At 38.1% G+C, this 27,768-nt stretch overlaps 1 gene segment (V, D, J or C); it reads left to right on the forward strand.

Annotated features, from left to right (window-relative positions):
* Positions 1–15: 15 nt before the first annotated feature.
* Positions 16–27,768, forward strand: LOC309632376 (T-cell receptor gamma chain C region C10.5-like). The segment is given in 7 exons: positions 16–6,041; positions 6,164–12,084; positions 18,036–18,365; positions 22,562–22,621; positions 22,879–22,926; positions 23,201–23,248; positions 25,657–27,768.

Below are 27,768 nucleotides of genomic sequence, written 5' to 3' on the forward strand. Positions count from 1 at the left end.
TTTTTTCAAAATTTTGGGTTCAAAATTTTTTTTCCTGAAAATATTTAACTATCTAAAGGTCTGTTCTGCTAGCTTTCCCAGTGCATAGAGTACCTCATTCCTGATCTCTACCCTGGACTCTTTTCAGGGTGTGTTAAAAGTCTGGGACTGCAGTTGCTAATGACTCAATCCTAGTAGAGCCAGAAGGTGAATGGCATTCTTGAGTTGGCAGTGCCCCCTCATGGTCATAAATTGCACCAAGGTTTGGGATGCAGGCATTTCGTGATCATTTTGTCCAATGGTGCTAGGAATGCTCATTCCTAGGTCAAGCCAGGATTTCATTGATAGGCCAATCAAAGTGCTATTACTGCAATAGACCCTATTAATGGTAGCCAAAAGTCTCTAGATCACCTGTCTTACTAGTCTGTTATGGTCCAGGGAATGATTCCCTCTTGTGACTTCTTCCCATACCTAGAGTTACACTATCACAATCATTGATCTCATAAAAAACTATATATTTGTTCAATCCTTTCAAGTCTCCCGGTCACCGTTAGTTTTATCGGCGGCTCAGTCACACATCTGGTAATGCAACAATCTTGTAAAAAAGGCAGAATGAAGTGATATAGCTGGTAGCATTAATAGGGTTAACCAAATATTCAAGCCAAGAGCTTCTAACACCAAACCAGTTTTTTAAGGGGTCATCAAGCCTGGGGAGTGGATCACTTAAGGAAGAAATCTGATTTTTTATGTGGGCTCTTCAATGTGTTATCTTAGAGGATTCATCTGGTGTGAAAAAGCAGCATTCAGTTTGAATTATGGCATTGGTGCCTCCCGAGATGCTGTAAGGGTATTGAAAACCATTCGATTTTGTAATACCACTTTTCTCATCATAGAGAAAGAGTTCAGTAGGTTAATAGCCTGATTGCTGTCATTTATGGCCTGTTGAGTGAATTTTGTTAACGCTTCGATATGGCCAGTTACCAACTCTGATCCTCCTGCAGGTGCAAAGATGGCTGCTAAGAGGTCACATCACCGAATTACAGATCACTTGAGCCATACAGATCACTTGGCTTATACCAATGGTAAATTTTCTGGGGCCATATCTAAATTGGCCTCCAAGTGACCTTGAGTCCACAGGAGTCCCAGGGTACATCTTCCTATGCATCCTGGAAGAAGCCAAGGCCATTAATTGGTTCCTCAAATCCATTGCGTTCTCTTAGGGGCAACCCAGTATATCTCCAGTCCTCTGAGCCAGTCTGTCGTACATTGCTATCTCTAAGGGTAATGATATATTGACATTGTTCATAAGGCACCCAGCCCAATTACCTAGTGTTCTTAGGCTGATTATCCTTAGTATGGTTTAATTGTTCCCAACATAAGGGAACTTTTCAACTTAAATGACCATAGCTTGGTGTTAACCATATAAATCCATCCCATAATTGTGGGAGGTTTCCTCCTAATAAAATGGGAAGGTTACGTTTTTTTTTTTTTTCCCCCTGCATCATGCAGTATATGGGATCTTAGTTCCCCAACCAGGGATGGAACCCATGCCCCCTGCAGTGGAAGCACAGAGTCTTAACCACTGGGCCACCAGGGAAGTCCCAAGTTTTTGATTGAGAGTCAGATCTTTGTTCTGGTTGAGCTTGAGTAGCCTTTCAAGAATATTCATATTTATGGTCAGTGTCAAAGCAGATATTATTGATCAGCCAAGTGAGGGCATCCCATCTCGTAATATCAATAGTGCCCTGAACAGAGCTATAACTTCTTTCTTTTAAAATAAATTTTCCGAGGGCCATCCAATCAAAGCCTTGGAGAGGAGAAATCCACCAAGGTTAACGTAAGTACTGCAGGTGGGTAATCAACCACAAGCCCAAGAGTTGGATTGATTTCTAAAATCTCATAGCTCGCTCTCATGATAGAAGAACATTTGATTCTATGCAAAACTCCAATAAATTAAGAAAACACGGGTCAGGTTTGGCATTTGGAACAACTGTCTAGTTCTGATGTCTTCTTCTCATCCTGGTTCAGGTGTACTCTCTCCTCCATTTGAGCATCATTTTAAGGTGATTTTGAGTTAAGCAGTCCTCTCTATAAACTAATCTGGTGCAGGGGGCATTTGCAAGTGGAAAATATGAATCCAAGAGTCAATTCCCTTTAGTTTTGCTACACGAGCTAACATATCCATGTTAGGGGCCTTTCCATCTAGGCTGGAGTGAGTCTTTCAATGTGCTCTCCTTGCACGCAGGTCACTGCAAGAGAACTAAGCGCAGAAACAAACTCTTATATTTGTGGTCAACTGTTGTTTACAAACGTGCTAAGTCAATTCATTGGGGAAAATGTGGCCTTTTCAACAAATGTTTCTGTGACAACTGTGGATAGTCAAATCAAAATTTATTTCCTTACCTCCAAACACAAAAATTAATTCTAAATGGCCAAGAGAGGGTGCTAGAAGTTAGTGAAAGTAACTTAATGGAATCAAAATAACGTACTTTTTAAGCAGGAAGCACAAAACTGAACACAAGTAGGAAGTATAACAATATCACATTATATATCAAATGCAACATCCCAAAGAGGACAGAAATTAATTGCTGAATCACAAACAGCCCAGCGGGTTACTTAGGGCACAGGCTCTGGAGACTGGCTAACTTGGTTCAAATTCTTGCCGTGTCTTTATTCCCTAGGCAAGCTTAAGTAAGTTACTTAACCTCCTTACGCCTCTGTTTCATCTGTAAAATGGTCACAAAACTATAGACAGAGACAGACACCCATTTAGAGGTCATGAGAAAATTCTAATATTTCATGATAAACTGTTTCTCATATTGCTGCCAAGCAACACCGGTAGCTGAAATTGAAATGTAAACATAGCCTGGATGCTGTAACCTTCTCCCCAAGGCAGCAACGTTTTGACAAGTCTCCTAACATGACCGTAATAATTCTGATCTCTTCATATGTGACAGGTACGATTGTCAGGAGAAGCCAAAGAAGTGAATTTATATTTGTGAGCTTGGACTCATTCTTCTATTGTAGCCAGCAGACCAGAAGCCCAGCCTTACATCCCACAGGCCTGTGGAGCCCAGCAAAGATGATGAGATAGAAAGGGAGAGATGGAGGAGAGAGGTTAAGTGGAAAAGGGAGAGGAAGCTATTTCGAGACACTGATAGCAATAGAAATTAGCGTTAGGAAGTTAGGGAAAGAGGGATGAAGGGCAGAGTGGGAATGAGAGGAAAAGAGAGAATGACTGAGACAGTGGCATAGAGAGATAAGAAGAGTTGGTGAGGAGAGAAATATACGCAGAGAAGTATAGATCTCTGTAATGAGAAGGAGAGAGAGATAATAAAAGAGAGATAAATAAAAAGACATAAAGAGAAACAGAGGGATAAGGCGATGGAAATAGAGAGAGAAGAAGGAAGATTAATATCGAGAAAAAAAGAGTAGAGAGAGATTTTCATATAAATATAGTGAGATGGAGAAAGAGAGAGGGGTAGACACCAGAGACAGAGACGGAGAGACAGAGAAATATACAGTAAGAGAGAAGTGGAGATAAAGGGAGAGAAAGAATGACAGAGCTCTAGAGACAGAGGAATATATGTGGCCACATAGAGTGTGATATACACATAGATATAGATATACAGAAATAGAGGTAATATTGTGTGTGTGTGTGTGAGAGAGAGAGAGGAGAGGGAGAAAGAAAATTAGAGATATGCATATTTATATACATATTGTTGCAAACTGTATATTTATATATTGTTACATGTTTATTCAGTATATGAATATATTTTATATAATAAATGAATAATATGTATTTCTTTTCTCCTTATATGTTGATATATTATCTTTCTACCTATCTATATCCATCTATCTATCTATCTTTCTATTGCATAATAAAGCTGTATAACAAACATCCCAAATGCATAGTGGCTTAAAACAATAATCAAGAATTCTCACAAGCCCATGGGTCAGCTAAGCTGTTCTGCTGATCTGGGCCAGATTTAGCTGTTGACCAGCCAGGCCCCAGCCAACCCATCAGCTGACCAATATGTGACCTTATCATGGTGGTCTGGGCTGGGATGAATCAGCTCTGTTCCAGGTGGGACTTCATCCTGCAGCTGACTAGCTGGGACTTGTTCTCATGACAGTGATGGGGACCCAAGAGAGCCACCAGTAGCGCATGAGTCCTCTTGGGGTTGTCAACTGGAAAACCAACAAACAAACAAACAAAGAAACAAAGTAATAGCTGGGGGTTGAGTTCATTCCCTGTCTTACTGAGGACTATAAACCAGGAGACAGACTCTCAGATAGTTCTGAGAAACTGTTCCAAAGGTAAGGAGGAACCCTCCTACACTGTTGGTGGGAATGTAAATTGGTACAGCCACTATGGAGAACAGTACGGAGGTTCGTCAAAAAGTTAAAAATGGAAGTACCACATGATGCAGCAATTCCACTTCTGAGTGTTTATCCAAAGAAAATGAAAACACTAATTCAAAAAGATATCTGCACCCCTATGTTCATTGTTTATAATAGCCAAGACATAGAAACAACCTAAGTGCCCATCAACAGATGAATAGATAAAGTAGCTGTGGTATATATATACATATATAATTATTATTATGTGGCCCCTAATTATGTAATGGATTAAGACAATTCTCCTGACTGCTTTACATCTCTGTTTCTTGACTGGCTGTCTATCTCCCTCTCCCATTCTGTATCTCTACTTTCCCACTGCACCAGTCTTTATATCCTTCTGTCTCTCCATCTCTTCGTCCACAGATCTTCTCCCTTTCCTATTGCTACCCACCCACCCCCTCTCTCTTTCTTTCCAGCAATGACTCCTTCCCTTTCTCTAGTTCTCTTTATCTCTCCTCTGTTTTACTAGTTCTTTCCTCATCTCTATTTCTGACTGTTTCTATCTCTCTACTTGCCTGTCTCTACCACCTGTCTTTCCTTGTCTATTTCTCTATATCCCTCTTACCTATTTTACTTTCTATGTCTATCTCTACTTCTCTCCATTTCCTCTCATGGTCATCATAACTACTTTAAATTCTCTGTTATTCCAACAACTGTGATATTGTTGTTATTGTGATATTGTGTTATTCCAACAACTGTGATATTGTTGTTATTGTGATATCACAATATTGTGATATTGTTGAATTGTTGTTATTCCAACAACTCCCTTTTCTCCACACCCTCACCAACATTTGTTGTTTGTGTTCTTTTAGATGGTAGCCATTCTGACAGGTGTGAGATGATATCTCATTGTTGTTTTGATCTGCATTTCCTGAATTTCAGATAAACAAAAAATATTTTTTTTTTTTTTACTTTATGGACTTTCCAAATATTGCAAGGCTCCTTGCATTTTTTTTTTTTGGTGACATCTGGAAAGCCTATATGAGGCAGATTTTTACTTGAGGATGAAGATAAATCCTCTATCAAATTGATTTATAACGCAGGCACACACACAAACACACATCCGTTTACTTTTAAGGAGAGTCAAATGTAGACCCACATAACTGATCTTAATTTCTTATAATAAAGTAGGTTCACTTCTTATTGGATTTGCTGGTTGTTGTCTTCAAAGTTTGCTTACAGGTGTAAAAGGAAAGGTAGTTTAGGGAAAGAATATAAAGAAGTTTCATCACCGGACAGGACCATAGCAGCAGCATTAACATGGAAACTGTGAACTGCAGGGAACTTAGCCCAATTCAGGACGGCTCACTCTACTAGGCAACAGACAAGCTTTATCCGAGTTTCTCCTCCCTCTCCCCCATCTGATCCATTTGCTTGCATTTCTGAGCTCTCAGCGCTCAGGCTTCTTTTCTCCTGGGGGTGGAGACTGCTCCCAGCCTGCCAGAGCGGGGCCCTTGAGAAAAGGGTTGGCGCAGAGAGGCAGGGCTCCTCCCCAGGGTTCCACCAGCACCCCCCCCCCCCTAGGATCAGCGTGGTGGTCTTTAAGAGAGAACCTCACTGACTTCCCTGCCTGTCACATCTGCTCGGAACCCCAGTCTAGCTCACTGCCCCAGGCATGCTGCGTGTCCCAGGGCTACTTCTTGTTTTCCTGGCTCCTGGTAAGTATGGTGTCTGGTTGCTCGTGGGATTTTTCCGTATTTTTTGGCCATGGCAGGGTGAGGGGGGGGAGGAATTACTATTTCCTCTTCCTCATTATGTTTTGTTGCTTTTCCCATTGCAGTCACTCAGGTATCTTCCAACTTGAAAAGCGACAAGCTATCAGTCACTAGTAAGAGAGGGGAGACTGCTTCGCTCACTTGTGAGCTTACACAAGATGCCAGCTATATCCACTGGTACAAACACCAGAAGGGGACTGCCCCCCGACGTCTTCTCTACTACGACGTCTACTACTCAAAGACTAAGTTCGATTCAGGAATCAATGAAGCAAAATACCATGTTTATAAAGTCACAGGGAGGAGCTATACATTTGCAATCCTAAATCTGGAAGACAGTGATTCCGGGATGTACTACTGCGCTGTCTGGGAGAAGCACGTTGGTTCAGACTTCCTGTGCACTGCACTGGAAATTTGGCTTGTGGGTGCCAAGAGCAGCCCTGGTACCAACCCCTGCTTCACTTCCTGCCCCCAATTCTCTTTACTCTGAGCAAAGAGAAATCCTAGGCTCAATGCCCATTCCCCAACCTTTATATCCCACTGCCACCTCCTCCTTCCCCCAAAACAGCCACAGTTTTTCCTAAAAACAGGCCTCCACCTCCAGGCCATAGGCAAGCAGTCTGGCAGGCAGCTCTCCTAGGAGCTGGTGGAGTCCGTATAATTTTCTCTTTAGGACAGACAGGCCACCTAGGATTGATTTGTTAGGGGAAACATTTAGGAGAACAAACTGGAGAGGCTAGGTAATACTGAATCATTTATCCGATCATCATCCAGAGAAAATGGCTGGGAATGGAGCGTCTTCATTATTCAGGAATATGAAGAATGAGAAATGATGGAATGAAAACTTGGACTTCCTGAACCTCAAGCTGGTATCCAATTTCTCTTTAGGACAAACTGATATTTTTCTCACATAACCAACAAGGGCATGGTTGATGGAGTGAAAGTGTAGGCAAAAAGTGACTGTTTTAGGTAAGTCAACCATTGTATTCTACTTACACCTTTTTTTGAAGTTCAGCCCACAGCCAGAACTGTTCTGTCTTAAACAAGTAAGTAAAGCCAGAGCATCTTTCCACCCCCTTCTTTGACATGGCCAAGTGCCAAACTGGAATGAGACTTATCAGATTATCATTTGCTCAATAATTAAAATTAAAGAACACTTCAGGTGAACAATCAGACAATGAAAAGTATATATTTCAATTGAAAAGTCCTATAGGAAAGGGTTGTGGCTTTCTTAGTGGGCTAGGTTTAAGGATGTAAAATTCAAACTGAAATACAGAAATGCCAGATTCATATATATATGTATGGTCTCTTGTATATTGGATTCTCCAAATTTCTACCAGAGTCTGAGCTTTTGGAACAGTATCTCTCAGACTATGGTCCATGAACCACCTGCATCAGAAACACCTGGACCGGAATAAAAGTGCATGTTCTGTGTGGCACTCAACACAGTGAATCTTGGAATGAATCCTGAAAATGTGCGTTTTTTGATAAGCTCCACTGTTGATTCTTCTTCAAATTGATTTATAAGAACTACTGCCCTAGCAGTAACAGATGAAGTGACATGCCTCCCTCTGAAACGGGCCAGTTCCCAGTCTGACGCAGGAAGGCAGTCTAGAACAGTGCTCATGGGCTTGCTCCCAACCCAGAAGCCCCTCCTGTCTTATTGTACCCTGGGTGCTGCCACTCTCCCAGGTCATCACATTTCTCCATGAGAACCCCAAAACACAAGTCAAAGCTTCAGGTCCTTCTCACTTCTGTGACTGCGGGGAGGAAGGAATTAGATGGTAAAAGAACCCACTTTAACTTGCCATGCTGTATCAGCAACCACAGGTTTTAACTATTTGCAGCTTTAAGAAAGCCTGAAGCATCAATATATTTTCATTTATACTTTTCCAATGGTGCTAAAACTTTGTTCTGCCCATTTGTTTCTTTGGTCCGATTTGATTTGAATTTTTGTGTATGGGCATATGGTAGCAATCTTAACGTGGAGACCCAATTTCTCCCCCAGTTACCGACTAATGCATCACTGTTTTTCATTGCCACTTTGTGATAACTACCTTTCCATATGCTCACAGAGCCCTTGATGTTCTCACCCTTCTTTTCCACTCTCTGTGGCTGCTTATACAGGCCAGTTTCTCTCAGGGCCAGCTAGAGGTGGAGTCACTGTACATGACAAGAAACACAAACACATATAGGATAAACAGTATGCTACTAGACAACCCGTGCATGACTGAAAAAATCAGAGGAAATCAAAAATACTTGAAGACAATGAAAATGGGAAATCACCATAAAAAAATCTGTGGTATACAGCCAAAGCAGTTCTAAGAGGGCAGTTTATAGTGATACAAGCCTATGTCAGGAGACAAGAAAAACCTCAGATAAACAGCCTAAACTTTCACCTAAAAGAACTGGAAAAAAGAACAAACAAACTCAAAGGTAAGTAGAAGGAAAGAAATAATAAAAATCAGAGCAGATATAAATAAAATAGAGACTAAAAACACAATAGAAAAGATCAATGACACTAAGAGCTGGTTATCTGAAAAAACAAACAAATTGGAAAACGTTTAGCCAAACTCATCAAGAAAAAAAGAGAGAGAACTCGAAGATATAAAATTAGACATGAAATAGGAGAAGTTACAACTGACACCACAAAAATACAAATGGTAATTAGACATTACTACAAATAATTATATGCCAAGAAAATAGACAACTTGGAGAAATGGATAAATTCCTAGAAATGTAAAATCTCTCAACTGAATCAGAAGGAAATAGCAAATATGAATAGACTATCAGAAATGAAACTGTATCAGTAAGGAAAAACCTCCCCCAAAACAAAAGTCTAGGGCCAGACAGCTTCTCAGATGAATTCAACTTAATATTTTTAAGTTAACATCCATCCGTCTCAAAATGTTCCAAAAAACCAAAGAGGAAGGAACACTTCCCACCACATCATCAAAAAGGCTACAAACAATAAATGCTGGAGAGGATGTGGAGAAAAGGGAACCCTCTGACACTGTTGGTGGGAATGTATATTGGTGCAGCCACTATGGAGAACAGTATGGAGGTTCCTTAAAAAACTAAAACTAGAGCTACTATATGATCCATCAATTCCACTTCTGAGTGTTTATCAGAAGAAAATGAAAACACTAAGTCGATAAAGTATCTGCACCCCATGTCCATTGTATCATTATTTACAACAGTCAAGATGTAGAAACAACCTAAGTGTCCATCAACAGATGAATAGATCAAGTATCTGTGGTATACATATACAACGGAATATTACTCAACCATAAAAATGAATGAAATATTGCCATTTGCCGAACATGGATGGCCCTAGAGATTATCATACTGAGTGAAGTAAGTCAGACAGAGAAAGACAACCATTATATGATGTCACTTACATGTGGAATCTAAAAAATAATACAAAGGAATTTATTTACAAAAGAGAAACATCCTCACAGACCTAGAAAACAAACTTATGGTTACCAAAGAGGAAAGTAGGGGGAGGGATAAATTGGGAGTATAGGATTAACAGATACACACCACTAAATATAAAATAAACAACAGGGATTTCTGTACGGCACAGGGAACTATACTCAATATCTATAATGGAAAAGAATCTGAATATAGTTATATATAAATATAGTTTTATATATATATATAGTTTTATATATATATATAACTGAGCCACTTTGCTGTACACCTGAAACTAATACAATATTTTAAATCAACTATACTTCAATTTTTAAAAAGTCTTTTTCCTCATTTTAAACCTCCTTAATGGTAATTTGATTTATCGCATGTGAATTCCTTAGAAGCTCTGTTAATATTTATTCACCAGCCCTTCCGTCCATCCCCACTGTCACTACCATAACCTGGGTCCTCAGATGCCTCTCGGTGGCTCATGGGGATTGTCTCTGAAACATGTCTGCTTCACTGGGACTGGCCCTCTGACCAGCCCACCTTTCTGCTCTTTATCTTCCTAAAGCACAGATCTGATCATGTCACTTTTCTCCCTAAAACCTTCAGTAAGTTCTCATCATTTAATTTTTTAAAAACTATTTATTGGAAAATGTTGTAAAAAGTGAAAGGTCTCCAAATTTCTCCTTCTTAAAAATTATTAAGTAAAGATGTCTCCTACCCTCTTCCCGTTCCAAGTTTCTCTACCCAAGGACCCAGTTAGTCTCCTACTTGTTCTTTCTAGCTCACATCTCTAGATGTCTTTTTAATATAAATCTAATTTATGTGGTATTTGATAAAGAGCTATTTTCCTTCTCCCAACAGATATAATCAATAGTTCAAAGCTAGTTTTAAAATAATCTATCATTTCCCTACAATTTAACATGCTTTATCCTATTTTTACATTAACATATGCTTGGAGCATTTTCTGGAGGATTTGTGTTTCATTTATGTTTCAATATTCTTACTACATAACTAGCTCAGCCCCAATCCTTACAACATACAACAACAAAAATGTTATCTTAACTCTGATTGAAATTACAGTCAATTTATATACATGATTTTAGGAAGGATTAGCACATTTATGATACTAAGTTTTTCTTTCATGAATATGATATGTCCCTCCACTTATGCAGGTTTTTTTAAGCCAGCTGGTAAAATCCTATACTGTTTTCTTTATACAGTCTTGTATTATCTTGTAAATTTAATCAAAGATTTTATAACTCTTTACTTACTCTCTTACATTTTACTACTTAAATCCTTCACGGATCTTGAAATACAGACAACTCCTAAAGCTTCTGACAATTCTGCTCATGGTCTTGGAATAAGGAAAAACAGAGGACAAGATATCAGAAAGGAGCTGAGTAGGTATCATTCATGTCTACAATAGGTGCAAATGGTATTTGACAGCCCCAAGTACTGATAACTTAGAATTCTCAATTTTTAAAAAACCCCTTTCTAAATAGGATTTTCATCCACCTCTTGTCTTCCCCCATTGTGTTGGGGTTTCTGAGCTGCTGTGAATGAACAGTTGCCCACCGTGGCCTCCTCTTACTTTCGTTCTCAGGACAGAGGCAATGATTGCTCACGGGACTTAGGCCAGGACCAGGTGGATCTGGAGTGGACATGGGGATACTCAGGGCCTGTCCTGTCTGGGTCCTGGCAGATGGGCAGCTCATCTGTATTCAGAGGAGCACTCAGCTGCTTCTGGCAATTTCTTTTTCCCCTGATCTAAGATGAGTGGTTTAAGATTACAGAAAAGCCTCCAAGAGACTTCTTTCAAAGTATCAGAGAAATGGATATTGTTTTCAAGTTTTAGTTTAAATAAGGAATCTATTATTTCAAAGGAGATAGAATTCTACACATTTCTTCCTTTTTCCTAGAAAAAATAATGTAATCCAAGGACTTATTTTCTCATCTTGCATTGCCATGGTAAAAAATCCTGCTGCCCAATGAATGGAGAACTTTTTTCGCATTTCTCAAGTACACTTGGGACGGCGTATTTGTATTTTCAGTTACTGAAGAGTTTCCTCCTTTCAGAAGTACATTCTTAAATCGCTAAAGGAGCAGCCCTGGTGTTTGTGAGAACAGACGGGCCTTTCCTTCCATGCAAACTCTGAGCAGTTTCAACAGAGCTGAACACCTGGAAATAAAAAAAGTCTTGATTCTTTGAATACTCTTCCTGGAAATTTAGAAAAGCAGGTGGTTAACTAGTTGGTGCCAATGATGTGTTCTTTTCCTGCTTTTATACTTTCATCTTTCATCAGTGTTTTCAATGATTACTCCTCCTTGGAAAGCAGATCTTTGGATCCATTTACCTGAGGAAAACTTATAAAACATCAGATGCCATGAAACCTATATTCAAGGACTTCCAAAAGAACTCAGAAGATCAAATTGCCAGTACAAAATTTTTAAACTGCTAGTCACTTCATGAAGGCAGGAGAAGGCTGAGACTATTGTAGGAGGTTTAACCACTCAGGCTGGAAGAAGGTATTTGGAGAAGGAACGAAGCTCATGGTAGCTCCCCGTGGTAAGTAATTTTCTTCTATTTTTACCTGAGTCATGAAAGACTGACAGATGCTTTTTATTTTTTATTTTACTTTATTTTTTGGCCACACCTTGGGGCATGTGGGACCTTAGTTCCCCAACCAGGGATCGAACCCAGGCCCCTGGCAGTGAAAGCGCTGAGTCTTAATTGCTGGACCGCCAGGGAATTCCCTACAGATGCTTTTTAGAAAACACAATTTAGGATCCCCCTTATCTGACTGCCACATTCTTGGCCTCAGCATATGAACAGCAATTTTGCAGCTACTGGTCACTGTATATGGAAACTAAACTTCTTTGTAAATGGTGTATTCTCTTCCCTGCTTGTAAGCAGTTGAAATTTGTCTTCTAGAAAATACACACACACACACACACACCAAAATAGACTCAGGCTACATATTAAAATATTCTGAGGACCCTGTCTGTTTTATTGTTTCATTTATGTTTCAATATTCTTACACCATTGTCCTGTTCTTTATTACATTAGTATAAGTTATCGGTTCAAGTTCCTTTTTTTTTGTAGACGGCATATTACCTGAGAAACACGTTTCTTAATTATCTCTTCTGTAGAGTTTGAGATAAAACACAGTGTTCCTTTCTCTCAATAGCCTGCAAAACCAATATTATTGCTTTTCATCTCATCCCTAACAGCAGTGCAAAAAAATTTTTATAGTAAATGACTATAGAATTGATAAATCTCACTTCTTATTACTCTAGCTTCTTAGAGGTAGGCTGAGATCATCTGAAACTTAAGCTATCCCATCTCTTGTGAAATTGCCTGGATATGGACCAGTTTGTGAGCTCAATGAGCCATTTCAGCTCCAAAGTCCATGAAAAGTGTCTACATCCTCATTTGCTCTTTCATTCTCTCAGCAAATATTTATTGAATTCAGTTTCTGTGCTGGATGCTGGAGATAAAAGTGTGAACAAGACACAGACAGAACAAGTCTCAACACTCAAACAGCTTCTATTCTAGTGGGAAAGCCTTCTAGATTCTGGCTTGATTGGGCCCCGTGTTCTATGGCCCGTGGCTGCAGAGATGCAGGACGTCTTGCATTGACGAGCTTGTTTCCTTTCTTAATTGATGTAATAGTTATTACTTATAAAACCCATACCTTTTGTTTGGTGGAGGAATTTGATGAAATGGCCCCAAATCATCCCATTAAAGAGAATTTGAATATTAGTTAACATCAGCTGATATTTACTGAGGGCCAGGCACCATGATAAGTAGTTTCAGTGCCTTATCTTTTCCTCAAAGGAATCCTTTTATTCCCATTTCATAGATAAGGAAACTGAGGTTTACAGAAGTTCAGTTACTTGCCTAAAGTCACATGACTAGTTACTGTGGCAAAGTTTGGGATCCCATAGAGACTTGCCTATTCCAGAAGTACATGGTCTGGACCATTATGTGATATTAGAAACATAAAGTCATGTTTTTATATCCTGAATATTTACTCTTCTGTAGCCTGACCTGGATTCTTTAATTAATTACTTTATTGGTAATAGCTCATACTTTGTATTGCTACTCATACGTGAAAGCAATGCTTTTGCTTTTAATCATGGCACTGAAATGACCTCTCTTTTCCCCCAAAAGATCATGTAAGTCATATTGAATATGCATTTATTAAATATTCAGAATATGTGTCAGTTCTATCTCAAAACAAAAGAACTGAATAAAAAAAGAAATAAGAAAGCAGGAAAAAAATGTAGTGGAATACATAGTTTTTATTAACTGATAAAATAGCACACCAAATTTTCAAATATGATATGTTTTTCCAACCATAAAATTATAAAAGAACTTCAATGCAGGAGTCTTTAGGAGGAAAGTGAGGTAAAAAGGGACATTACCTTCAACATTCATTTTATAAAATGGAAGAAATGGTCTTTAAACAAATTCATCTATACTCCCAGTGCATCAATGCTATGGGCACCAACATTTAATGTCATTCACAGATGGCGACCCTCAGCACATAAGGTCAGGCAGGCAATGTTTTAGTGATTCAATGTGACAATAGGAGGATTTGAGGACCAGGCATCCTCATTTGGACCAGGCCATTTCTCTAATCATTCTGTCTTAAGGCCCACTGCCCAGAGTTGCAAGCTGAACTTTGGACATAAGCTGGATAGAAGTCAGTTTGAGGCTGAAATTTCTGGTAAAATCTTGGGATGCCAATAGATTGTGCTTTTGATTGGGAAAAAAGCCATTTGTTTTGGACAACCCAAGTGAAGAAGTTCTGTATACTGACTACATCCATTAGGCTTTAGCCAACGTTCCCTTTGATTTTCTTAACCCTGGAAATGAAGCAAATAAGATGAAACAAATGACTGCCTATTATCTGGGTGTATGAAAATCTGTGATGACAGCTTTGAGAATTCCAGACATATCAGAGCACAGAGGAATGCAAACAAGTCATCAGTTGCCACAGATCTAACTGTAAACCTCAAATGGTGAATTCCTATCATGGTAGGCCAGGTTTGGTCCCATGATATTAAAATGTCATGTTGGACCACATGATTATCACAAATAAAAATGCTAATAATAATGCTAATGATAATATAGTAATATTCGTAATCTCTTATCTCCATATAATTTTTATTCAAATCACTTTTCAGATCTTGTTTCATTTTGGTCTCACCGCAGCACTGATAAGGATCTTCAATTGATTTAACACTAACATCATTGTTTTCAAATAAATAAAGCACCTAAGGCTTTAGTTTACTTGATTTGCTCAACTACAGAACTTGTTAGGAGCAAAATGAACCGGGACCAGAAACCTGGTCTCTTGAATTTCAAGCCATCATAGTTCTACTAGAATTTGAAGAAATCAGAGAAGCTAAATTAGTCTAAGGTTTTTGATACTGGTTGAATCACTGTGGAATAATTATATAAAAATCTTCAATGTTGGAACAAAACTTGTTGTCACAGGTAGGTACCAGAGAATGCAATTTTTTTCAAGGTAATAGAGGGAAGGCAAGAAACAATTAAATGGGAATGATAGTTACAAAAAATGAGAATGGGGATGGGGATTAGATGTAGAAATTTAGGAGAGATTTTAAAACAAATCCATATAGTAAAAGACAGCATAGACAACATTGTGCAAATATTGTAATAGGATTTGTCTTGTGTACATGTGGACTTCTATAAAGGGCTCGTGTATAATGTGCATAGTCATGATGACTGTGTTTGGCCCAAGGCTGAAGTCTGTTATTCCAGGTAAGTTTTGTGAATTGACAGGTTTCCTTTTCTGATGCTGAAGGGGTGTTTTCAAAGAACCTGGGCTTTGGAGTCAGGCTGACCTGGAGCTTCCGATCCACCACTAACTACTTGTGTGAACGTGGAGGTGATTCTCTGGCCTCGGTCTCCCAATCCCTAAAATGGGATAACAGTATATATCCAGCAGGGGTTGTATGAGAATTGAATGAGGTAGTGTGAATAAGGTACTTAGCACATTGTCTAACACATCCTAGGTGCTGGGTAGGTGCATCTACACTCTATTCAAATGTAAAGGGAAAATTGCCTCCGAAAGGAAAAGTTGTTTGCAGCTAAAACTATTGACTGAACTGAAATTCTTCAGAGGATGCATCTGCACTTCCAACTCCTCAAATGGAAAATTATCTTACTGTCCACTCATACACACACAAAATTGAATTGGGAGGTATTTGTATCTCTTTAGCAGACTTTTGCCTACTTGGCAAGAAAAATGAGATTCAAATGTGTTTATTTTTTTATATTGATATATCTTATTGTCCTATGTGCTTTAAATCTTAATCCTTTAACTTAATTGATATCGTTTCTAAAAACAACATTTATTGGCTCTAAAATATATAGCCAATAAGCTTGGGCTTCATGCTCATATTTATCAGAAAAATAGTTTGAATTTATAAAGAAAATGATCAAGAAGTAAAGTCAATTAAATATAGGTAGAAATGTCATGAATTTGAAAATCTTATTTAAATATGAAATAGTTCTAATTATTTAATTTATAAAAGAAAAATGAGAAGGAAAAAAGAGAGAACACGTAAATCACTACCAACAAAGTATATGGTTGGCCAAATACACAGTGTCTTGCTAATATAATGAATAAAATACTACTGGCATGAAAAGCAAGATGTATAAAATTAAAATAAGCACATTATGACCCAACTATATTTACAGCATGAGTCAAAAATCAACACTGTTTCATTACAGATTTAGTAGAAAAATCAGGAACTTTGTTGCACAGGCAGAAATTCTCAAGAATTTTTTTCTTTTCTTTTCAAATGAGAAGTGCAATTTTTCTTTTCTTAAGATATTACCCAGTGAGTAATAAAACTAACTCCAATAAGAGAATATTAATTATTTGCTTTTCAATTGGAAACCAAATTGCAAAGGGTTCTAACATTTATCATTTCAACTATTTGATTAGCCATAAAGTTTACATTCCAGCATTCAAGTGATATGCCTTTGTACACATATGATGTTCTATTATATATTTTGACATTTTGCCCGTTAGAAACTTGGGAACCATAACTTTTAACATTGTTCTAATTATATATACACTTTATTCAGCAGGTGAAAAAAGAGAAAATAGTGGTGCTCTAAAGCAGTTCAGCAGCCTTATAGGGAAGAGTCAAATTATGGGGGAGATGCTGAGAGTCAAAATATTGTGTATTATTACTCAAGCTAAAACCTCAGAGGAAATTCCAAAATAAAATGTGTTTTTGGTGAAAATTTTCCGAATTGAGACAAAATTCTAAGTGCATTACTTGATAAGTTTAGTATAAGAGCATTTCTGAAAATAATACATTTTTAAAATGTAAGTATAGTTGATTTACAATGTTGTGTTAGTTTCAGGTGTACAGCAAAGTGATTCAGTTATATATATATATCTGTTTGTGTGTGTATTCTTTTTCAGGTTCTTTTCCATTATAGGTTATTACAAGATATTGAATATAGTTCTCTGTGCTATACAGTAGGTCCTTGTTGTTTATCTATTTTATTTATAGTAGTGTGTATCTGTTAATCCCAAAATAACACATTTTTAATAGAAGTTTTGGAAATATTGCTATTTTGCTTCTACATTCAAGACATTATAAATAATGTACTGCTCTACTCAAAAATCTGGAGTGGTTCAGATGTAAAATTGAGAGGTTATAAAAAATTAGAAATAAAGAGAATTCCATCACTTCAGAATTGGGCATGGGATCCATGTTTGGAGCAAAAAGTTCAACTTCATAGATTGTCAAGTACACATGGATGCTGATTCCCATTTTAAAAAGTAGCTGTATATATATTTTTAAAAATGATAAATTTTCTCTTGGTATTTATTTTTGTGGGAAATAAAATAAATATGGTGCATTCCAGAATCAGTTCAGTGAAGAATGAGATTCCACAGAGTTGCAAAACATGAGAATGTGTTATTCGGTCAAAGAGAGCATAAGTTACAAAACACAGGATGGGAAAGGGAAGTAGTTTAGAACCCACCAAATATTCTCACCGTTAGAGAAACCATCAGAGTTACCTGGTCTCCTCTTCCACCCCCATTCCCACCACCCATCCATCCACTTTAAAACAGGCTCCACTATGATAGAGCAAAAGAGCTTTTAAAAAATAAATGTGTTCATGAATGTTGAAAGCCTTGATATGGTACACTTAAAAGCCATACCCCATCTTTGCATATGGAGAAAAAATGAAGGCCAAGGTGTAATCCCGCTCTGCTACTTAATAGCAATGACTTTGGGCAAGTTACATTAAGTCTTGAACTTCTCTTCCCATCGAAAATAAGAACAATAATAAGCACCTAACAACTTGGATGAAAGTTGGATGAAAGGCCATGGTGAGCACTAGCTCAGTGGTAGCCTTTCTTCCTTTTACTGCTTGCTAGGTTTTTCCAAACCACACAATGTTCGTGTTTCTCTAATAATTCTTTTTAATTACTATTTCATTTGCCTCCACAGACAGAAACCTTGCTGCAGACATTTCCCCCAAGCCCACTATTTTTCTTCCTTCAATTGCTGAAATCAACCACCATAAGACTGGAACATATCTTAGTCTTCTGGAGAAATTCTTCCCTGATGTTATTAATGTTTATTGGAAAGAAAAGAATGGCAACAGAGTTCTGCCATCCCAGCAGGGAAATACCATGAAGACCGCTGACACGTACATGCAGTTCAGCTGGCTGACCGTGGCTGAAAACTCAGTAGATAAAGAACACATATGTGTTGTCAGACACGAGAAAAATAGAGGAGGAGCAGAACAAGAGATTCTTTTTCCTTCAGTAAATGAAGGTATGTGACTGTAAATGTAAATATAACCTCCCAGAACACTGTTTTTCAAATAAAATACCCCACCTTTTCTGTTAAGCATTAATGAAAAACAAATATAATTTTTTATAAAATATTTCATTTAATGGTAGCATAAATGTCCTGCTATCCCCCCATAGAATTAAAATGGGATAGGCTTTGAAACATAAAAAAGAGAAAAAATTTTTACTTAACTTTTCTCAGGCTCAGTTTCATCTTCCAAAATATTAAGGTCATAATGATGCTTCTTAGAGTTGTTGTACGGATTAAATGAAACAACATACGTGAAAGCATCTAGCAACTTAGCACACAGCAAATGAGCAAAAGCAAACTCCACTGTAGATGATCTTGGTTGATCAGGAAATAAGAACAATTATACAGATTTCAGGAATGCTCTGCTCAGCAAGCAAAGTCACTCTCACTTCAATCCTGCTTTACTCAAGGTACAGTCCCAAAACAATGAGTTATTAAATGACAAAATGGTGTTTGTAAGAGGAAGCCAGATTGCAGCTCAACAAAAAAGTAGAATAATTTGACCACTGCGCTTTTGTTATGGTCTTGGGTTTTGACGTTTGTATTTTACATATCACTGTGAGGTAAAATTTTGTAATTAAAGATTGGGTGAGGCTAAAGTGTACAGACATAATCCCATTCTACATAATGAATATATTTCTTGCCATTGGTAAATGTCTCTCAAGAAACTTTTATTGCAGCCCTAGCACGTGCCGGGCCTGGAGGGATATGTGGATGAACACACTCTGGTGAATTACTGTCCCAGGAGGGTGCACTACAGTAAAGAGAATATACTCACTTCCTAATCACTCAGGGCCACTCGTGATTTAGGCATGATGTCCCAAAGGAGTCCCTTTGATGCAGACGCTGTATATATCCATGCAGAGGGCTGGATGTGTCTTCATAACTCACTGGACTCGGGACTTAAAGTCCTGAGTATTCACCTAACAGACCAAAGGCCCCAGAGTGCCCATTGGAAGGAATCATTTTGTGCTTTTCCCTGTGGTTAGGAAGCCCTTTTTAAGCAGTGGGAAACAAGCACATAAAATGTGCAGAGACTTTTGCTGTGCAGCAGTCCGAATTTCTGAAGCAAGTCTTTATCTTTTCTGATTCTTAGTTTGTCCAATGATCAAATTAGGTTTGAACACTTACCTTGGCCTTTTCCTGGGGCTGCAAGGAAGAGCAAATGAAATAACATCAGAGAAAACGCTTGTTTTCCAAAGCATGACATGGAGGTATTTATTCTTATATTCATCCTAGCTATTTATATCCTTTCCTAAAACTAATTAAAAGTAAGATTACAAAAACAGCCCTAAATTTTAATTTCTACTCTAAGAAATAGAGAGGAAGCAAATTTGCTAAGTGCAGTTTAATGTAACCACGGCCCTGAGTGTCCTATTAGGTTTTTTTTGTGTGTGTGTATTTTTTTTTTAACATCTTTATTGGAGTATAATTGCTTTACAATGGTGTGTTAGTTTCTACTTTATAACAAAGTGAATCAGCTATACATATACATATATCCCCATATCTCCTCCCTCTTGCGTCTCCCTCCCACCCTCCCTATCCCACCCCTCTAGGTGGTCACAAAGCACCGAGCTGACCTCCCTATGCTATGTGGCTGCTTCCCACTACCTATTGGTTTCACATTTGGTAATGTATATATGTCCATGCCACTCTCTCACTTCATCCCAGTTTACCCTTCCCCCTCCCCGTGTCCTCAAGTCCATCCTCTATGTTTGCATCTTTATTCCTGTCCTGCCCCTAGGTTCATCAGACCATTTCTTTTTTTTAGATTCCATATATGTGTGTTAGCGTATGGTATTTGTTTTTCTCTTTCTGGCTTACTTCACTCTGTATGACAGTCTCTGGGTCCATCCACCTCACTACAAATAACTCAATTTCGTTTCGTTTTATGGCTGAGTAATATTCCATTGTATATATGTGCCACATCTTCTTTATCCATTCCTCTGTCGATGGACACTTAGGTTGATTCCACGTCCTGGCTATTGTAAATAGAGCTGCAGTGAACATTGTGCTACATGACTCTTTTTGAATTATGGTTTTCTCAGGGTATATGCCCAGTAGTGGGATTGCTGGATCATATGGTAATTCTATTTTTAGTTTTTTAAGGAACCTCCATACAGTTCTCCATAGTGGCTGTATCAATTTACACTCCTACCAACAGTGCAAGAGGGTTCCCATTTCTCCACACCCTCTCCAGCATTTATTGTTTGTAGATTTTTTGATGATGGCCACTCTGTCTGGTGTGAGGTGATATCTCATTGTAGTTTTGATTTGCATTTCTCTTCCTATTAGGTTTTGCTTCTTCTAGTGATCAGGAAAAAATAAGTATAGTAAGTTTCACTGTGACGATTACCATATTGGAGAGAAGTTCCAGTTCATAACGTGTTTCACCTGACACAATTTCTGAAACAAATGCCTTCCAGGGGGTTCTAATGGCAATAAAGCTAACGAGGGCATTTCTGTTAATGTCATTGTAGAGCAAATTGCTAATGCTGTTTCTTGGAAGTTTTTTGGTTTTTGATAAAAGCTAAGAATATAACATGGAAGCAGGAATGAAATGATTTTGAAGAGAAACAAAGCTCATCTGATCCTAGTTTTTGAGAAAGAGAACTTAAACACATAGAGTTTATTATAAAAATTGTTTCTACTTCAATCAATGCATGGTAATAAGAGGTTTATCTTTTAGTGAATAAAGTCACTGTAAGGAAAAGAAAGAGACTTTTAATACACATTAAAGTCAGTCCTTGAGGATGTTTTAACATCTAAACATGACTGTACTAATATTTTCATTCTTGGGATTTACTCCAAAGCCTTTATACCTCAAACCAATTTTTTAGAGCATATTGAAAAAAGATCTCATTGAGGGCATAAAATGGTATACCAGAACCAAATCCATATGGACAAGAACACATCAGGAGAAAAAGGATAATCCAAAACAACCATTGTGTCTTTGTTTCCCTCCATCCAACAGTCTGTTATCGTTTAAAAAATTTTTTTGTACTTGTATGATGTCTTTTTTTTTTTTTTACATTATTCATGAATAAAACTCTCACCTCAGGTTTTATAGAGTCAGAGAACTATAAATGTGATTTGGCCTATTTTTATAACCCTGGAAAGGATTGCACTGAAATACTGAGCTCCTGCAATAAAAAGGTCATTGATAAGAATAATTAATATATCTGGAAGAGAAGATGTTTTTAGTGTCCACAGTGATGAAATTATGTTGTTTTTCTATAGACTTATTTCTCTCTCTTTCTATGGATTATTTTTGCAAAGTACTTTCCACGTGCTCTGTCTCATTTAATCCCCCAGGATGATCCTTTGAATGCTGACTCTGTCATCACTGGTATCATTGGTATGACTCTCTGCCAGTTACTTACCCCCTAATTCTTATTTCCTCTTTTGTAACATGGAACCCTGCAAAATACAACTCACTTCAATGTCACTGGAGGATTAAAGAAGATAATGCATGTGAAGTACTTAAGCAAGTGCCTGACTCGGTTATAGTCACCCACTAGCTATTAGCCTTATTGTTTTAATTATGCCCATAAACACCACAACTGCAGAAAATCATGTGCATGAGTTGGGGATACTGGGAAACACGTAATTTGGAAAGGTGTGGCTGCTTTCCTTTGCTTAGATGGGAAATTTGCCTGAGCCAGACTCCTTCAAATGTGGGATTCTCTTTTGGATTCTAGGATTGGATGAATTTGATTTGGTAGCAACTCTTCATGTCGGCAGTGTGTGCTGAAGATGTAGAGCAGCCGCTTTTTCTGATGATTTGTCTTTGCAACAAGTATTTCTTGAACACCTACTTTGTAGCAGGCACTGTGCTAGGAGCTATGAATACAGAAGGAAAATAAGATGGCCTTGGGTATTACCCTCCAGTCACGATAAAAAGAAAAATCTACCCTTCATGAACTTCAACATTTTCATGTGTAGAAAACCATATGTGGATTAAATCTATGAATTACATAGAATCAGACTATTTTTGGAATTGTAGGGCTCACATTTTTAATGACTATCTGTCAAGAGATTTTATATATATATATACATATAAATGTTACAATCCACATGTGTAAACACACACACTGTCAAATAATGGGCATGAATAATTGACTAATACTTGTTCTCATTTCTTGTAGTTGTCACCTCAGCTGTCCCTTCTACTGAGTCTCCAAATGATTGTTTGAATGATGAAAGCAGTAAGTTTTTGCACACGTCTGCCTTTATGTCATGCTTCAGTCTTTTTTTCTCCCTGATCTATTTACCTTTTGAACTTCTCTGGCTTAAAGTAGAAAAGACCAATTATCTGGAATTGTGGGGCTCATCATTGTCATTGTTTTAATGACTATCTCTACTGTCTCTCTGTCAGTAAATTACATATATATATACATACATATACACACAGTGAAATAATGGGCATGGACAATGGATTAATACTTGCTTCTGTTTCTTCTAGAAGTCACTGGTACTGATTCTACAAAAGCTTGTCTGAAAGATAAAAGTGGTAAGTTTTTGCCTATGTTTGCCTTTACGACATCCTACAGATTTTTTTTCCTCCTGATCAAACTACCTTTTGAACTTCCCTATCTAATGGTAGGAAAAACCAATTATTCCTGGAATTGTGGGGTTCACATTTTTAATCAGTATCTCTCCTGTCTCTGTCAGCAGATTTTATATTATATATACATATATATTAACACACATACATATACACGTATGTGTCACTGTCCAATAAGAGGTATGAACAATTGACTAACACTTGCTCTCCTTTCTTCTAGAAGTCACTGTTACTAATTCTACTAAAGCTTGTCTGAAAGATGAAAACAGTAAGTTTTGTATATATTTGCCTTTATGTCATGCTACAGCACTTTTTCCCACTGGATAAACTTAACTGTTGAACTTTCTTGGTTTAAGGTAGAAAGCCAGAATATCTGGATATTACAGAATAGACTGCATAATATTTTAAGTAAATCCATCATTCCCTAAGAGTCATCTTAACACATTAAATGCTGGTTGTGGTGTGAGATGACTCTAAGTTAGAGAATGCAGTGATAGGCTCCGAATTATTTCACCAGTGGGCTTCACTCAGTTGTGTAGTTTTTGTTTGTAGTGACTGAAGAAATGTGATATCAAGTTGCTTCTAGACTTTTTTTTAAGTTTTAGCCCTTGCAGGTAACTAATACATGAACTGACACTTACCGAGAGCTTCATATACACAGGTGTTGTGCTGTGTCTTGCCTGCATATTCTGTTTCCTCCTTATAATACTCCTAGGAGGTGATACAATATTTTCCCCTCACTTTACAGATGAGGGCAATGAGCTACAATTAATTAAGTCCCTTGTACGAAGCCACACAGCTCTATCTGGGGAGTCAACCCAGCCCATCTGAATCATCGGTTCATGCACTTACTCAGTTCTCTGTCCCTCCTCTAAGATATAAATATAGAGCAAGAATCCCAAAGCCAAAGCCTTGAGATAGGATGGCCCCATGGGCAGGGGTGTAAGTGCCTGGGCTTCTGACTATCACAGACTGGACTTTAACCCCAGTTCTTTAATTATTAGTTGCATGAATATGGATAAATTACTTACATTTCTGAGCAATATTGTCCTCATCTGCCAATAGGGAACAATTACACCCTCCTCAGTTACTGCAGACATAAGGTCACATACGTGGAATATCTCCCATAGGGTATCCATTTAGCTGGCACAGAATCAGTACTAGTTGGTGGCCCTTTCTCCCTACATGAAGGTTCTAAGTGAATTTAGAAGCACTGGCTCTGGCCCTGCTGGTCCCTCTTCTGTTCCCCGTACCAGGGGGCCTGGAACTCAGCTAACACCTGACCTGACTGAAGGCATTGAGTTATGAGCACATCACCTCCTGAGATCCCTTTCCACACCAAGTGCTGGTGATTCTGGAGTTCTGGCTCTATGAAATAAAGTGTGGAAAAGGGAAATTTCCTCAGGAACGGACTCAGCCTTGTGGTTCATTCAGCAGCCAAGTCAGGCCCATGATCATTGTTGTAATTGTTTTTATTTTATTGGACTATAATTTCTTTACAATGTTGTGTTAGTTTCTGCTGTACTACAAAGTGAATCAGCTATATGTGTGTGTGTATATATATATATATATATATGTATATATATATATATGTATATATATATATATATATATACATATATATATATATATATATACATATATATATATATATATATATATATATATCGCCTCCCTTTTGGGCCTCCCTCCCATCCCCCCCATCCTGCCCATCTAGGTCATCACAGAGCTTTTTGATATCATATATTTCTTGCAAAACTTCAAAGGAGAGTAAGTGCAATTATCCTATAACATCACAGCTACGATGTTAGACATTCAGGAAAGGCAAGTGAGTGAGTCATGATCTCCTAAAGTTTCAGGGATTTTGGATTCCCCACTTTCTTCTATTTTGTACAATGTTCTCTTTACTAAAACCCCCCACCCACCCACTGTGAACACAACCAGATTTCCCTGATTTGTATCCTTCGTCGGAATCTCATTGCATGCACCATGTGTAACAGCTCAGATGTTTCCAAATCAGCAATTCAACTTGATATTTATGCCTCACCTTGATGTCTGGAGATGCAGGATTACAGAGCAGCTAATAATGTGTTCTTCAAAGTCATGATGCTGGGATTGAAATGTGGTTTCTGGTACTTCCTAAATGGATGGCATCAAGCAAATTATTTCTCTCTGTCCTCACTTTATTTGTAAAATGGGCTTGAAATTAATCATCTCATAGGCTATTTTAAAACTTAAATAAGATTAGAATTTTGCATGCAAAGCTCTCAGAATAAGGGTTTGACATTTGGTTAGTGGTTGATGACTATTACCTGTTATTATTACTCAGAGATGTGGTGGAGACAAAAAAAATGCTAAATGCTCTTTATCACACATATTGTTTCCCATTGGACTTGTTCATTAAAAACATAACCTTACTTTTTAATATTTTGGAAACTTCTGGTGAATGAGAGGTTTAGCTGAGGTTGTTGATCGACTTGAATTGCAAGCTGGATTCTGAGCTGTCCTAGTGGTGGTGGTCATGGAGGTTGTACATGTTTTCTTTGGGGTTTGGTGGCGCAGGGGTACTGCTTCCTAGTAGGTCATCAGAAATAATTAATTGTGGCCGCCCCTTCCATGAATATGTCCTAGCCTCTCAAAGGAACAGCTGAAACTAACCAAGATGACTTCTCCTAGATTCCCTGCAGCTGCAGCTCATGAACACCAGTGCCTACTACACCTACCTCCTTCTCCTCCTCAAGAGCTCGGTCTACTTTGTCATCGTCGCCTGCTGTGTGTGTAGGAGAACAGCCGTCTGCGGCCACGGGAAGAGCTCGTGACAGAGGGGACCACAAAGGGGTCACCTTTCCTTCATCATCTCTTGTCTCTGAAAGTATCTGCTGAGGATCTAGCTGGGCTTCCTTTCTGGGTTTGGGTTATGTCAGTTCACATGCGTATTCTTCTGTGTGCCATTATTGTGTAAGGGCTTTTCAAAGCACTGGGCAAGCAGACAGTTTGACTCCGTGACAGGGAATTCTGCCATCACTCGGGGGCAGGGCCCAGGGCTGGCCCAGGGGAGCCTCTCCCACCACTGTCCCCACAACCGCACCAGCTCCTCCTGCCCCCGAGTCCTCGTGCCTCCTGAGGGCGCACAGCGGGCAGCTCCCCTCTCCTCCCTCAGTGCCTCCACCCAGACCACGGCCCCCACCCTCCCTGCCACCCACCCTGGGGCCGCCAGCTTTGCCACTTGAATCCTGTCCTTGGATTTTCATAAGAGACACAAAAAATAAAAAAAGAAATCAAAAGTCCACTTTTGTCTGTGTATTTTAATTTCATGAAATCTAACCAAGGTAAGAAACAGCATGACAACCGAGCTATCAAATCCAGCACTGGTTGTAATCATGGTCACACCGCATTTCTGAGTCTTTCCCTGAGATGCTGGTTATGGTGCTTTCTTTGGGGCACTGGCTCCCACGGGACCCACCGCCAAACGAAGGTGCCCGGGTTCCTTCTCTTTCAAAGGTCATCAGATTCAGACTCACTGGTTTGGGACGTTCCTGTGATGACAGTGTAATAGCCAGCGTGACCTGCACTGTGTGTGCTCAGATCTTTACTAGTGTCTCACAGGCACTGACTCCTGATCCTCACATTAACCCCATGAGAACTGCACTGACACCAGAGGGGCATCGGGTGCAGGGTGAAGCACACAGACTCTGACCAGAGGGCCTGAGTTCGAACCCTGGGTCTTTTTTTTTTTTTAATAAATAAGAGAGGCTGTTATAAATATAATTAAAGAATAAGAACAAGAGCAAGAGACTATCAAAATGATCGGGCAAAATTTTCAACTAAACTCAATTGAAAAATACAGTAAAATGGAAACTTAATTGTTAAACAAGTCATGCATTATAGAAAAAATTTATAAGCTAGAATCTAAAAATGAATAAATTACATGCACACACAGAGATATATATATATCTCTCACATATAACATATAGAAAATATATAAATATGTATATCTATATGATTAGAAAAAAGGAGTAAAGAAAGAAAATATCTGACATACTTACAAATGGACTTCTGGAAGAAAAGAACACGAAGAATGGAGGAAAGACAATATTTAAAGAGATAATGGCTAAGTATTTTCCAGAATTGTTGTATGGCATGAATCCTCAGTTTCAGGAAGTCTAATCAATCTCAAACAGGATAAATAAAAAGCAAGATATACTTAGCCAAGTTGCTGTAAAACTGTAGGACCAAAGACAAAAACATTATTTTAAAAGCAGCCAGAGAAAAAAGAGAAATTGCTTACAAATGGCAAAAATAAGATTAAAACCTGACCTCTTGACAGCAGCAATATAAAACAGAAGATAATTAAACAGTAGCTTCAACTATCTGTGAGAGAACTACTGTCAACTTAAAGTTCATTATCCTCTAAGCCTACCTCTCCAGGACAAAGGAAAATATATTAACTTATAGATTAAGGAATTTCTAAGGTAAGTATTTCCAAAAAAAAAAAGAAAGAAAAAGTGATCTCAAATGGAAGCACCTGAGATGCAAGAAATTATAAGCCAAAAATATGGCATGCATGTTAATCTAAATAAACAATTACTATATAAAGGAAAATAATATCTCAATTATAATCAAGAGAGAAATGATCTGTTCTAAGGCTTTGCTTTTATATTGATTTAACTTTACATTGTGTTGAGTTAAATTCCCTTATTGAAGCTCTTTAGGGTAACCACTAAAGAGAAAAAGTAAGAGAGGAAAAAAATAGAATTGGGAAAATTAATAATAAAAAAGGTAAGAAAA

This window comes from Balaenoptera borealis (assembly GCF_965194805.1).
Source record: "Balaenoptera borealis genome assembly, chromosome: 7".
Taxonomy (NCBI): Eukaryota; Metazoa; Chordata; class Mammalia; order Artiodactyla; family Balaenopteridae; genus Balaenoptera; species Balaenoptera borealis.